The sequence below is a fragment of the Strigops habroptila genome, chromosome 2, assembly GCF_004027225.2.
Source record: "Strigops habroptila isolate Jane chromosome 2, bStrHab1.2.pri, whole genome shotgun sequence".
Lineage (NCBI taxonomy): Eukaryota > Metazoa > Chordata > Aves > Psittaciformes > Psittacidae > Strigops > Strigops habroptila.
Window position 1 is genome coordinate 36,045,676 of NC_044278.2, and position 13,060 is coordinate 36,058,735.

At 40.1% G+C, this 13,060-nt stretch overlaps 1 long non-coding RNA gene across 2 annotated transcripts in view; it reads right to left on the bottom strand.

Moving 5' to 3' along the window:
* Nucleotides 1–13,060, bottom strand: part of LOC115604207 — a 53,486-nt gene that overhangs the window by 8,351 nt on the left and 32,075 nt on the right. The window contains exon 6 of one of the 2 annotated variants that reach the window (XR_003990154.1): nucleotides 7,640–8,427. The exons of the other annotated variant lie outside the window; for it this stretch is intronic. This is a non-coding gene — a long non-coding RNA (uncharacterized LOC115604207). Of the gene's footprint in view, nucleotides 1–7,639; nucleotides 8,428–13,060 lie in introns of those variants that run through there. 2 annotated transcript variants of the gene reach the window in all.

Here is a 13,060-nt window from a genome sequence, read left to right on the forward strand (position 1 = left end):
CTTGAGAACACTCATTCTAATAGCAAACAGCTGTTAGATTCAACCACTTTAATGCCCTATGCTTAGTGTTCATGGATACTTGTATGACTCGAGTTTTGCTCAGCTCTTCAGGAAATGGCTGATCTTCTCAGTAAATATCTGTCCTGTACATGAAGATACTCACCATTTGACTTCAGTCAAGCATTATTCCTCGTGTCCTTCCTTGAAAGACTTAATTCATTGTATCAGGGAGTAGAAATTGCAAGATGACCATTGTTTCATGTGTAGATTGAAAAGTTTGGGTCCAAATTGTTCTTGGGAGCCACACATAAATTTATTCTTTGAAGAATTGTTTTAAAATTGTAACCTGGACTCAGAGAATGTGGGGCTCATCATGCTGCATACATTTTTCAGGTGCATCATCTTGAAGTTGCCTTAAGGATGTCGAATTTAGATTGCTGATGGTGCTTGCAAGAAGCAATATATGGCAGGCTAGCTGAGTTTCATACATGTGAAGAATTCATCAAGATTATACTTGGGGGGTTTTTTTTCAGTTTCTATATGTGGCTGATACTTTTTTGTTCACTTACGTTTAATGAAGAACAAAGGTCATCCTTGAAAGTTATACAGATGCCCTCAATGGCAAAATTTGGTATCAAGTATTTTTAGTCATATTAGTACATATTACTATCTTGGGTAAATACCAGATTAGATCACAACCATTTGGAAAAAAGTTTTCTGAAACTCTGTTTCTTAATTTTCTGGAAGGAATATTGATAATCTCTAACTACATAATCTCCTAGTTAAAGACCAAAATGGAGGTAGGAAATTGAAGATTACTATTAGAACACTATTTAACTTGGAACACATATACAGACTGAAGATTGTCTTCATATTACACAGAGAAACAGCAACAGAAGCAGAGAAACAACAAGAAATGCATTGTTGCCTTCCTCATCTTTCATGTGTGCATGAAAGACCATCTAAATTTCTGATTGATAATATTCACTCTCATATTGGCTGGTACAAAAAATATAAAGTAAGGATAAGTTCTTTTCAATGAATGTTGCTTGGATTCTCTCAGCCCATGTTCCAATTTGGTACACCAGAACACAACGTGCTGAATTTTGAACATGCTAGAAAGCTCTGTTATTCTTGCTAAATCCCTTATGTCTTTATCTGATTAAAAAAAAATACAAGCTAAAACTTTTAGCCTTTATGAAAGCTTAAGCTTAATAAATATTACAATTACCTATCTAACTGTTTTCTACATAGCTGTGGTACACCAGGGTATTTTCTTCTCTTCTGGTGTATATCTCTTAAGGAAGTGTCTCCCACTAAAACATACTGTAGATTAAAGGGGCAAAAAATGACTTACTGTTTGTTGAATGCGTTACACAGCTTCTATGAACATAAAACTTTAAACCTACTGATCTGTAAATGAGAAAAAGCATTATTTCCACCTAAGTAAGCACTACACATTCACTTAGGAAACTACTGCATATTAGCGTGGAACTATTATTTAAGGCAAATTAAAAAATGTGTATGATCAGCCTTGCAGCTTGTCACAAACCACTTATTGCTTGAGCAGCTTACCCAGGATGTGGAAAATTCCAAAGACAGTAAGCAAATTCTGCTACCAGATTCTCACCACACTAATTAACTTCGACTTGCTATTTCTTTTGTGTATATTGGGAACCTTTGACTTCATAGTGATCCCTAGCACTGCAAGATGAAATAATCATCTCTAAAGTCTGCTATTTTGTATAGTTAAAAAGGGGCTATGTATTAACACAGGAAAAGTATAGTTAAAATATCTATCCCATGGTAATCAAAATATGAGCTATCTGCCAATTTTGTTTTAGAAGTATTAAATAAATATATAAAAGTGTATAATGTGATGGTAAAACTACACAGCTGTTCACATAGGAGTAAATGTGAAAAAAAAAATACACATCCTTAAGTACCCCCCTGTCAAACACAAGTATATAGTGTATCATTAAATGATTACACACTGTGCATGCTTAATTATAAACTAAGAAATAATTATAAAGTATGGCTTTTCTAGCACCTTAACAATGCATAAATATATTGGTTATGGAATCTCAGATAAAGATGATAGAATATTTTGCTGCAGCTATAAAGCTTGTAGGAACAGGAAATACTTTTTGAACATGCCAACTGTCACCGTTGAAGAATTCAGACAACCTTTCAGACATACAAAGATATTCTTCAGGACTGAAATAAAAGCAACAGATTTCAAAGATCTGGGGGTTGAACTGGATGATCTTTAAAGGTCCCTTCTAACCCAAACTATTCCATGATTCTATGAATCTATAAAATAAATATGAATTCAGGATGATTGCTCAGAGTTTAGCTGGTTATGTATCAATTAGATCATTGCTTTAAAATAAGAGTGGTTTTTACCTGTGAAGGATGGGGCATACTGCAGGAGGAGGGAAAATGTGTAAGAGACGAAGAAATTTCAGGTTTGCTACCTCCCAGGGGAAAAAAGAGAGACTCATGCTTTATAACCTGTAGAGCACAGAGAGGTTAGCAGTGGAGAAAAGAGTTTATAAAATGTCAAAAATATATCTCTGTTAAGTCTCTGGCTTCTGGGGTTGTGCAGAGTTATAAATGAGCCCATAGTTCCCTGGTACATTGTCAGGAGGTTTCTCCTGAGGGTCAGACTGATGGATTAGGTTGAAATGACCCTTTTGTAAGAAACATTCACCCACAGGCAAGTAGGTACTTCCTCCTCTATAGAATTCCTCATGGAATTCCTCTATGTGTGAATTCTTCCCGGGGCACAATGATTATTTACTTTCCTTTGCTTGCTATCATGTACTAGATGAAGTCTATTACATTCCAGGACACTCAGGGATAGGATCCAAGATTGTTCTGGTATAGTTGGTATTTCCTCTGCAGTTGTGATGGACAAGAATTGCCAAGTTTTACATTGTTTGATTAGATGCAGTCTAGAAGTGATTAGTATGCTTCAGAGAAGGAGTTTGCTTCTGATCACATGCTTGGTGGGACTGGAGAATGGATTGAAGTCTAGGATGGACAGCTCTGTCCATTCGTCCAAGTAAAATCTTCTGCTGTATGAAATGTAAGAACTTAATGATTTTCTGCATAGATTACAAGGCAGAATGGTATGCAACAGAAGTGTATCACCAAAGGGAACTCCCCACTTAATGCTTGAGTGTCTCTTCAAAATAATGTTTATTACTTTAAAGAGCTATTTCTGCATAAGGATGAAAGAAAAACAAAGGGTTTGCTTAAAAGACCCTAAACTCCACCAGCTGCCCTCTTGCTGTATTTTTGACAGTGATATAACACAGTGACGAGAAGCAGCATCTAAGATGAAAAAAGAGTGCATTTCTAGTAAGAAATGAGATAATGCAGGAGAAAAGGTTATAATAAATGACAAATGCAAAGGATAAATACTGTTAATGCAACCAGCAAGAAGGTCTGTTGTTGTTTGTTTGTCTGGGGTTTTTTAATCCTGGATAATTCACTCCAAAAACATAAAAGGAAGTGCATCAGGTGTTGCCTTTTTATTAATGAAAACATTAATGTGATGAACTTGAAGATGACAAAATTACCTCACTTCAAATATAAAAGCTCAAAATGTAGGATACCAGGAAGGAACTGAATAACAAGGAAGCAAACAAAAAAGTAATTTGTTCTAAAAATCTCCTTGACTCTCAACTACACAGGAAAAGCTAAAAGAAAGAAAAGCATGAGTTAAGATTTTCATTAAGTTGCTAGTTTATTTTGTGAGAAGGGGCACTTTCAGACAGTTTGGGGGGGTCTTGTATTTTTCTTGTTTAGGACATAAGGGTGACAAAGTTAATATTTACCCTTTTTGGCTTAATTTTATTTGACTTCTTTAAAGAACTCAGATAAGGCGCAATCGCTCTGTTAGTCCCTGGCTCCCTCAGATGTGTTTGAAACCCACGGCCCAAAGAGGTCAGGAAAATACCTTGTTCTTGCAGATATGAATGACTGGGACAATACCTGGGGCGATAGCTGGTGGTGGCTTGCACCCAGGCACACTGCAGGCTTCCTTGTGCTCAGCCAGCAAGGGAGGGAGAGTGACAGGGTTTTTAGGGTGAACTAATGAGGTGTTGGCGGTGGGGAGAGCTGAGCATGTGATGGTGAGGACCACAGGCTACATTTGCATTATCCAGTCACACAGCTGTCCCTCAGGACAGACACATGGCCCCATCAGGCCTGCTGCCCAGCAGGATGTACAGACCAGAGAACTACCTGCCTGAGGTTACCTCAGTGAGAGAGAGGATCTAAAGATGAAGGACACAAACACACAGGAAATCAAATTACATCAATTCCCTGGTTATTGTACAAATTGCACATGAAAACATGGTGGTGACTGCTCATTGCCTCTGTGTGCTGGGGTAGGGTTAGCAATTTCCAGTGATCCTGATTTGAAAGTGGGTATGCATTAGAAAGATCTAAGAAGTTGTCTTGACAGATAGGAATATAGCTTGGAAAGGGGAATCATATTATGTTATGAAAATATAAACACATTTAATATTTAATGCCATGTTAGGAGTGCCTTCTAGCTTAAACAATAATTTAAATGGTCCTCAACAAATATGCAACAAACAGATCATGAAAATCAAAATCAAATAATAATTAAAATTAAAAAAATTACACGCTGGATTAATTAATTGTCTGTAGGATGGATGTTATATACATGCAGCTGTTTCTCATCCTTAACTTAAAAGCCATTTTAAAATCTAACACTGGGAAAAGCAGCAAAATAAAGAAAAATATTGGAAAATAAGGCCTCACTTCTTTCTTCTGTGCTGACAAGGAGGATACCGTATCGAAAGCATTGACTATGACTTAAAAAATCAAGTTTCTGAGAGTCTTAACTGCTAAGATCATTCACTCCCCAAAGCCCATGGGAATATTATTCAGCCATGAGTAGACACTGCAACTGATATAGTAATATTTCCTTATCTTGTCTGTGAGGAGCCAGCTCGACTAATGAGCGTTTGAAGAAACTCGAACGTGGGATGGGGTTGCCAGAGTGACTCTGGGGTCTGCAGCAGTACTGCCACTGGGTTTTCCTGATCATGGTGTCTCTCAGGCTTCAATTGTCAGAGATAATGTGGAGCTATTCTGTGATTCTGTGATGGCATAAGGAATATATCATGTTGGTGACGTTTTTCCTCCTTCTCATGTAACCTACAAACTGCATTATTAGATGACAAGTGGTGAATGATTCCTAAACTGTTGTTAATCATCTAATGCAATTTAAGAGAGTGATAAAAATAGTGTGATGGTGTTGCTTTATAGGCGTTCATTTATGGTGGTAAACTTTGTCCAGTGCACATAAATTAAGGTGGACAATTTCAGGCTTATATTCCTTACATCCCAATTCTTAGAATTAATGTCTTTAAAAATAAAATATTAAGATGGTGTAACTCTATAGACATGTCTTATTTAGTGGTTCCACTGAATCATTGCAGTAAATATTGATTTAGGCGACTAAGTCTCCTGAGATAAAATTAGGCACTGACTACAAAAAAAATAAGACATGCTTAAAAGTTTAATAGTGCTTGTATCAAGGACTTAGCTTGGTTGTTTTCTGCTGCTTTACTATTTTTTGCTTTATTCTGTGGGAAGGCTGGATGTTTTGGAAATCTTTGTAGGAAGCTTAGCACTGCAGCGATGACTGAGGTAAGTTACTGGCTCTTCAGGAGTTCTTTCCAATTCCTATGATCTGTCACGGCCTGCAGATGTGAATTCTTGCATACGGTCTTGAGCACAAAGGTTTGGGCTCTGTGTTAGGATCATGCTGCCCATCACATTTACCAGCCACATCCAGAACACACCTGAGAACACCCTCTACACAAAAATGGGAGAAAATTGTTATAAACGTAATTCTAGAGGGGTTACTTTTCATCCACTAATATTTTAATTTTTCATAGGCAAGCACTTAAATGCATTACTTAGCTTTGTTGAACAATTTTATTACTGGTATTTTATATTCTTGCTTACAAGCAATATAAATGTAATCTTTTTTGCATATGAGAAAGGTATTTTCATAAAGAATAACAGTCCTCATCGTATGTTAGAAATGGGGTGACAAGTTAGGATAAGAACTAACAATTCTTAATTTCTGTATGTAGTGAAATAACTCCTAACAAGTGTCTTTGCTTTTAGCCTACTTTTGTCTGCTTACAAAGAACTTTACTTGTCAAGAATTCTAGGTACCTACTCTTCAAGTGGAAAGAATAGCTGGCCTCCAGTCTCTCACAGGGACAGCAGAGAATTAAAAAGATCTTTTAGAGAACCTAAGAACGGCTTTAGCTCCTTCAGTGGCTGAACAAGGATTTATAATAAAAGTGCGAATGCATGAGCTACAACTCTCAGTGAAGAGCTGTCATGATACTGCAGTATTTGCAATCTAAGAATCAGCTTTTCCTGGCAGCCTCCTGCACTTTATAAATGCTTTTGATGTAGAAATAATTTCTGGCATAGCTCTTGATAATTCTTGACAAAAAAATTAAGATTATAATCTCCCATGACAAATGGGAATTAAATGTGTGTCCTCGAAGCTTTCTTTTCAGTACATAGCATACAGCAGCATGGGCAGAGGCTGTCTCAAGTGAGCTACAAAATTGCTAGCAGTGAACATTACATGCCATAGGCAGGCTTGTGCTGGGCTGCTTCGACTCTGTCAACTTCCTTGTGCGATCAGGTACTGTTGGGGATGGGGACCTTTATAAATGCACATGGTAACAACTGCTGCCAGTGCCAAATTCCTCATTGTCCTGGGTTCAGCTACAGCAGTCATTTTTCTTCTTCTTAGTAGCTGATGCAGTGCTGTGTTTTTGACTTTCAGCCTGGGAACAACGCTGATAACACCGATGTTTTTAGTTGTTGCTAAGTAATGTTTACTCTGACCAAGGACTTTCTCAGTCTCGTGCTTTGCCAGGGAGGAGGGGAAGCCAGGAGGAAGCAGAGACAGGACACCTGACCCAAACTGGCCAAAGGGGTATTCCATACCACAGCACATCATGCCCAGTATATAAACTGGGGGGAGTTACCCGGAAGGCCCAGATCGCTGCTCAGGTCGGGCTGGGTATCAGTTGGCGGGTGGTGAGCAATTGTATTCTCTCCCCTTGCTATTCCCCTTATCATTATTATTATTGGTGGTAGCAGTAGCGGTTTTGTATTATACCTTAGTTACGGGACTGCTCTTATCTCAACCCATGGGAGTTACATTCTTTTGATTCTCCTCCCCATCCCTCCAGGAGCGGGGGGAGGAAGAAGGGGGAGAGTGAGCGAGCAGCTGTGTGGTTCTGAGTTACTGGCTGGGCTTAAACCACGACACTCATCATGAACACTAAGAACTTCTGAGATTCTTTCTTGTCCAGAAGAAATAATTGCTACTTGGGAGATGTAGGTTTGTACTTCTAAGGCAGTGTCAATCATCAGAAAATGCATGTTGTAGAACTGTAAATCAAACTTTCCTGCCCAGAGTGCTGTGAAAGGCAGCACCCCAACACCACTCATCTTTCCAAGGGGACCTCATCACCCAATTCTTCTTGCACGTTCTCCCACTCCTGATGTCCTGTTGGCTTCTTTTTGCATTTGCCCTTTTCTTCTCTGACCTTCAATGACACATCTCCCATACTATTCATCATAACTTTATCTCCCTTTCTGTCCCCCACCCCATCCCTTATGCCCTTCTACCTCCCCTACGTGTGGTTCACTGGAAGGATCTCTTTTCTCTCTTTGGTTTCCCTTACCTCATGCCAGCTGCCCTGGACCTTTAGTTTCTCATGTCCTTCTGGCCCCTCTTGCTGAGGGGAGGCAACTTTGCTGAAAAGGTCGGCCCGTTTGAAACGACAAGGGATAATAGCTGTTCTGACTCCTAGATTATAGCATGCTTTAAGAATGCTATATTCTTAGGACTGAGGTATTTTAAACATACATATTGTATATCATTAGGAGTATGTCTAACCACATTACATGCTCATACCTTGCCTTCTGTCCTGACAGCTTGAACTGGGTAAAATTTCCATTTATCCACATTGCATCATCCCATATGTTCTCTTTCTCTGCCTGGTCTAGCTGCAGCCTCTCCCTGGGCATGTGCACATACAGCTAGAAGTTGTGGAAGCATAACCCAGTTTCCTGCTGTCCACCCCAGGGAGAAGAGAGGCAAAGCTGTGACCAGAGTGACTGCACAGAGGATTCAGTGAATTCCCAGCCTCACACCTTCCCACTCCTCCCCTGTTCCAGGGACTCTCCAACTGTCTCTGTGTTTACTTCTTCCTTTCCTGTAGCATCTTCTTATAGTCTCTGTTCCTCTTTTGTGTGCCAGAGAGCATCGTATATGCAGCCTTCTTGTTTTCTCTTCTGTTGCATTGAGCATGCCTAGGCTCTTTCACAGCTCTTGTCCTGCGAAGGCAATGAAAGACGGTGCATTCATTGCTTCCCCTCATTCACGCAATCCTTAACAACAACAAAATCCCTTCCTCTGTGCAGTTTTCAGCTTATATTTACTAGGCTTGTGTTTGTAATTTGTGAGATTGGCTACACAAAAACTGTGGGTGTAAATTTAGTAAAAAGGCATTTGTAAACATTACTGCATTCAGCACCATGATTATTTTTTAAAGTAACATTTGTTGTCCATCTTACCACAGGTGGTACCAAGCAAGGCTTTAATTTTAAGGTTAGGTTCTTTTTCCAGGTGAGATACTGAAGACAAATACCCATGAAGTTTCTGAAAGGAAGAGGCATCTCAGGCTGGTGTGCAGTCCCACTGTAATACTCAAACAGGATTTTTCAGAGCCAGATGAAAGCATGATAAATTGGTGAGGAGAAGGGTCAGTCAGCTGCAGGGCAAAAAACCCCACAAAGTTTGCCGTCCTGGCTACCTTCATGGACTGGCTAACATTCCTGCTGCATGACAAATGCGCCAGCATCATCCTCCCAAGCTGGGAGGAGAAACAGCAAGAATGTGGGAGAAACGTGATGAAGCCAAGAGCATGATAGAGGGATTTAGGAAATAAACCTCTCCTTTATGGAAGGATCTGGGCTATTGGTAGATTTCCATAAGGGAAGTAGTGGTAAGGGAACAAAAGACATTACACTAGGTGGGAAACATGTCAGGCATGCGGAGAGGAGGCAGGACAGCAAGACATGGGATACAGGATCCGTAAAAAACCCCCTTGTGTAAGACATTGCTTGTTTATAAAGGATTACATGACCTTTTATGATTCTTCCACATAAACATTGCTGAATCATCATTGATCAAGTCTCCATACTCTTGCATTTGTCCTCTTTCTATCTTTTCTGGGTTATCTGTGATGCTTTGGTGTTAAGAGAAGAAAAGCAGCCTAGTTGATGGCTTCCACCTTGCAGTATTGCTACTCAGCATATTTAATCTGCTACCAGTGCTGACAGTTAGTTTTATCAATATCCAGGGGTGCCAGAAATGTCACGATAATGGTGAACAACTGCGGTGGTGTGGCAAAAAATGAGGTTCCTGGAGTCTTCCTTCCATGCACTCTTGAGAATCTTTGCATGGTCTCCTGACGAGCTACCTGCATGTGCTTGACAGAGCACAGATCAGTTGTGGGGAACAGTGGCCAAGATTTAAGACCCCATATGGTAGAATAAAGTATTTCAACTCCCAAGAAATAGAGGCTAAGGAGGAATGTATAGTAGACATAGACAGTTGTGCTGAAGAAGGTTCAGCTCCATTTGAGTCTATCCTACTTTCACAATTAGAAAGAAATTTCAGACATTAGGAAGAAATTCTTTACTATGCAGGTGGTGAGGCACTGGAACAGGTTGCCCAGAGAAATTTGGTCGCCCCATCCCTGGCAGTGTTCAAGGCCAGGTTGGATGGGGCTTTGAGCAACCTGGTCTAGTGGAAGGTGTCCCTGCCTGTGGCAGGGATGTTGGAACCGAGTGATCTTTAAGGTCCCTTCCAACCCAAACCATTGTATGATAAGGGGAAGGCAGGTTTCAGTGGATATACAGTCATTATTAAAGGAAGGCTTGCAAGTTTAGCTTGTGTTCATCTTTAAAAAAGGGAGGCCAGCTACTTTTTGATAGCTGGGGTTGACTGTCTCACACCTCTCTGTCTCACCCCTCCTCCCACTCCCGTGTCCTGAGAAAGACACAGTTGTGCACATCCGGACGAAGCTGGGAAAGGAGAGAGCTTGATCATTAAGCTTTCTACATCCTGTATTGCCAGGGCCTCAAGAATCTCCCTTGACAGTCCCTCCTGAGCAGCCTTCTTCAAGATGGCAGAGGAAAGCTTTAGGTATGGATGGCAAACAGCTATGGGCATGCATGCAAATGCACCAGGTTATGCCTACACTGCAAGCTGAGCTAAAGGATCCTTCAGGTTGCAAATGCAGATGCTCAGGGGTTTGGAAATACCAGAATCATGGTTTCTCTTGGCAATGCAAGTCTGGAAGAGTATCATCAATTTTGTGTATGTCTTCCCTGAGAAGCTCAGCTCTTTGTGGCAGAGCCAGTGTGTGATGTTTCTTTTGGCTCTGAACCATGCACATGCAAAAGACTTATCAAAGACTTATAAGTCTGTCAAGTCTATGAATGAGCTTTCTTACAGAAAGCAAAAGATATTTTTAAGTTCACAGTTGCTGATTCCCAATTAGAAATGTTTAAGCAAAATAAAGAGGGAAATCACAGAATCACAGAATGGTTTGAGTTGGAAGGGACCTTCCAAGATCATCCAGCTCCAACCCCCTGCCACAGGCAGGGACACCTTCCACTATATGAGGTTGCTCAAAGACCAATCCAGCCTGGCCTTGAACACTGTCAGGGATGTGAATACATTGTGCATCGTATGTTCAGGGGTGGAATTTGGAAAGTCATTTGGGTATCTTGCAGAAATGTTATGTTGAATCTAAATCCAAGTGCACCTCATTGCAAAGTATGCTCAATAAGCATCAATGCAGCTCTCACTGCCTTACTGCCTGGTGCAATGAAGCCATACCCTTCACATTTAGGGAACTGATCTTTGTTACATTGCTTCCAACCATACTACCTCACCAAAGCGTTATAAAATGCAGTGAACATACGTGGAAATGGTTAGTATTAGTTATGCTGCTTGTGTTTCAGTATTTTGAAATGTATGTGGTTTTTTTGTTTGGTATTGCTGGGGTTGTTTTTGCCTTGAAAATGGACTTCTACTTGTGATCTCATGTAAAAACTGTAGAACATTTACCCAAGTCATAGGCAACTAAAAATTAAGTTATAATGAACAATTTTAGGCAATTGTAATATAAATGTTTATACTACTTGGCATATATCTGCAAATATATTTATTTACATTGTAGGCTAAATGAATCAAAGTGCCTACTGTAAAAAAGCTCGTAAACATGCAAGTAACCCATGAGATCTGCAGCAACATAGAGCAGTAGAACAACAAAAGGTTTTCTTAAACTTACCAGCAATTGGCCCTGAAATGAGAAGCGACAATCAATAGATTTTAACAGTTTACACACCACGACAGAAAAATAAACAAAGCTTTGCATGGCTGTGTGCTTGATTTCCTTGTTTACTGCAAGGCTGTATCGTGAACAGTCACATTTCAGCTCTATTTTTAGACAACATTTATGGAGAGGAACTGTGATACCCAGAGCTCCTACAAGCTGCGTGTTTCCCAGGGAGACCTCAGGGAGCAGCTGATGTCTTGTTTGCTCTTTCAAAGAGGGTAGCTCCGAGCCCCCTCTTTCCTGCAATGTCCTCCTGATGAAGGCAAAGGAGGACATTTCTACCTGGGATGTGGCAGGGGCATCCTCACAGGTGGGCAGCCCTGCCAGCATTGACTCTGTGCCACACAACCCTATAAACAAGCCACTGAGAGCTGCTGGATGAAGAAAAAATCACATTTTGCGAAATAAGCCGAAAGTTTAATCATTCTTGAGGTAATGTACATGAAAAGGAAATGAAACTCCTCTCCAGAAGAGTGATGCATTTGCTTATTATCTGAGGAAACAAATACTGTGAAAAGGAAAATGGGGTCTATAACACATTGTATCCATTTGTTGTGCAGCTTAGAGGGTAAACTTGCCTTTTGCTAGCTATAGATGTAGTGATAGAAACCACCCCTCGTTGCAATACTTGAAACCAAATTTAAAATGAAAGAGTTGATGTGATTATACGATAAGTTTCAGTCATACTGAAAATTAAAGCAAAACCCATGAAGGATTCACATGAATCCTTCAAGTGACATTAACCTCATGAAAAAATCCGCTTTGCTATGATCTGCAAGCATTTCACAAGCAGGAGGATTTAGTGCTAAGGAAGTACACAGTTTATTTAAACTTCCCCTCCAGCAGCTGTCAATGGGTTTGAAACTTCCCCACGTCCCCTCAGGGACTCCCAGCTGAAGGTGATGATTTTGATTCAGGACCTCAGAGGATGTGCACTCTCACAGCCCTGTTAAGAAAGGTGATCTGACTGCCGGGACTTTTATATGGCATAGCTAACACAAATCAATTTAAGAAACACTGCTTTTCCTTTTCCCTCTAAACGTGCTCATGGATGCCTGTGGCAGCATTTACAGAGGTCAGGCCAAGCAGCTGTTGCCATTATAATTTCGTATTTTCAGTCACACTTGACAAAACTGCGGTTTTCTCTCCTCTTGGAAAGACCCATATCTGATCTCTGCTCGAATTTACCAAGTCAATGAAACATTGGGTGGTGTCCCTGTGGACATTTAGGAGTGTAAAAAGTGGCAAAGTAGGTTTGTTTGAGCAGCTCTAAACTGAGGGCAATCACTCCCATGGCACCATCTCTGCACTGCCTGATATCAGTATCTGCACTGGTGGACATTAATCCATCACAGATAGATGAGGCAGAACACCTCACAGTAAAATAAAACAATTATTTTGATACTAGAAAAATGCTGCCAATTACAATTAAATGTAGTATGCTGTACATAGTGGTAATTTCTGCAAAAATATGGGTATCTCCTAGCTATTTTTATACCTATTTGGTTATAACAATATCTAATAACTGCTACAGAGTCACAGTGCATTTTTTCCTT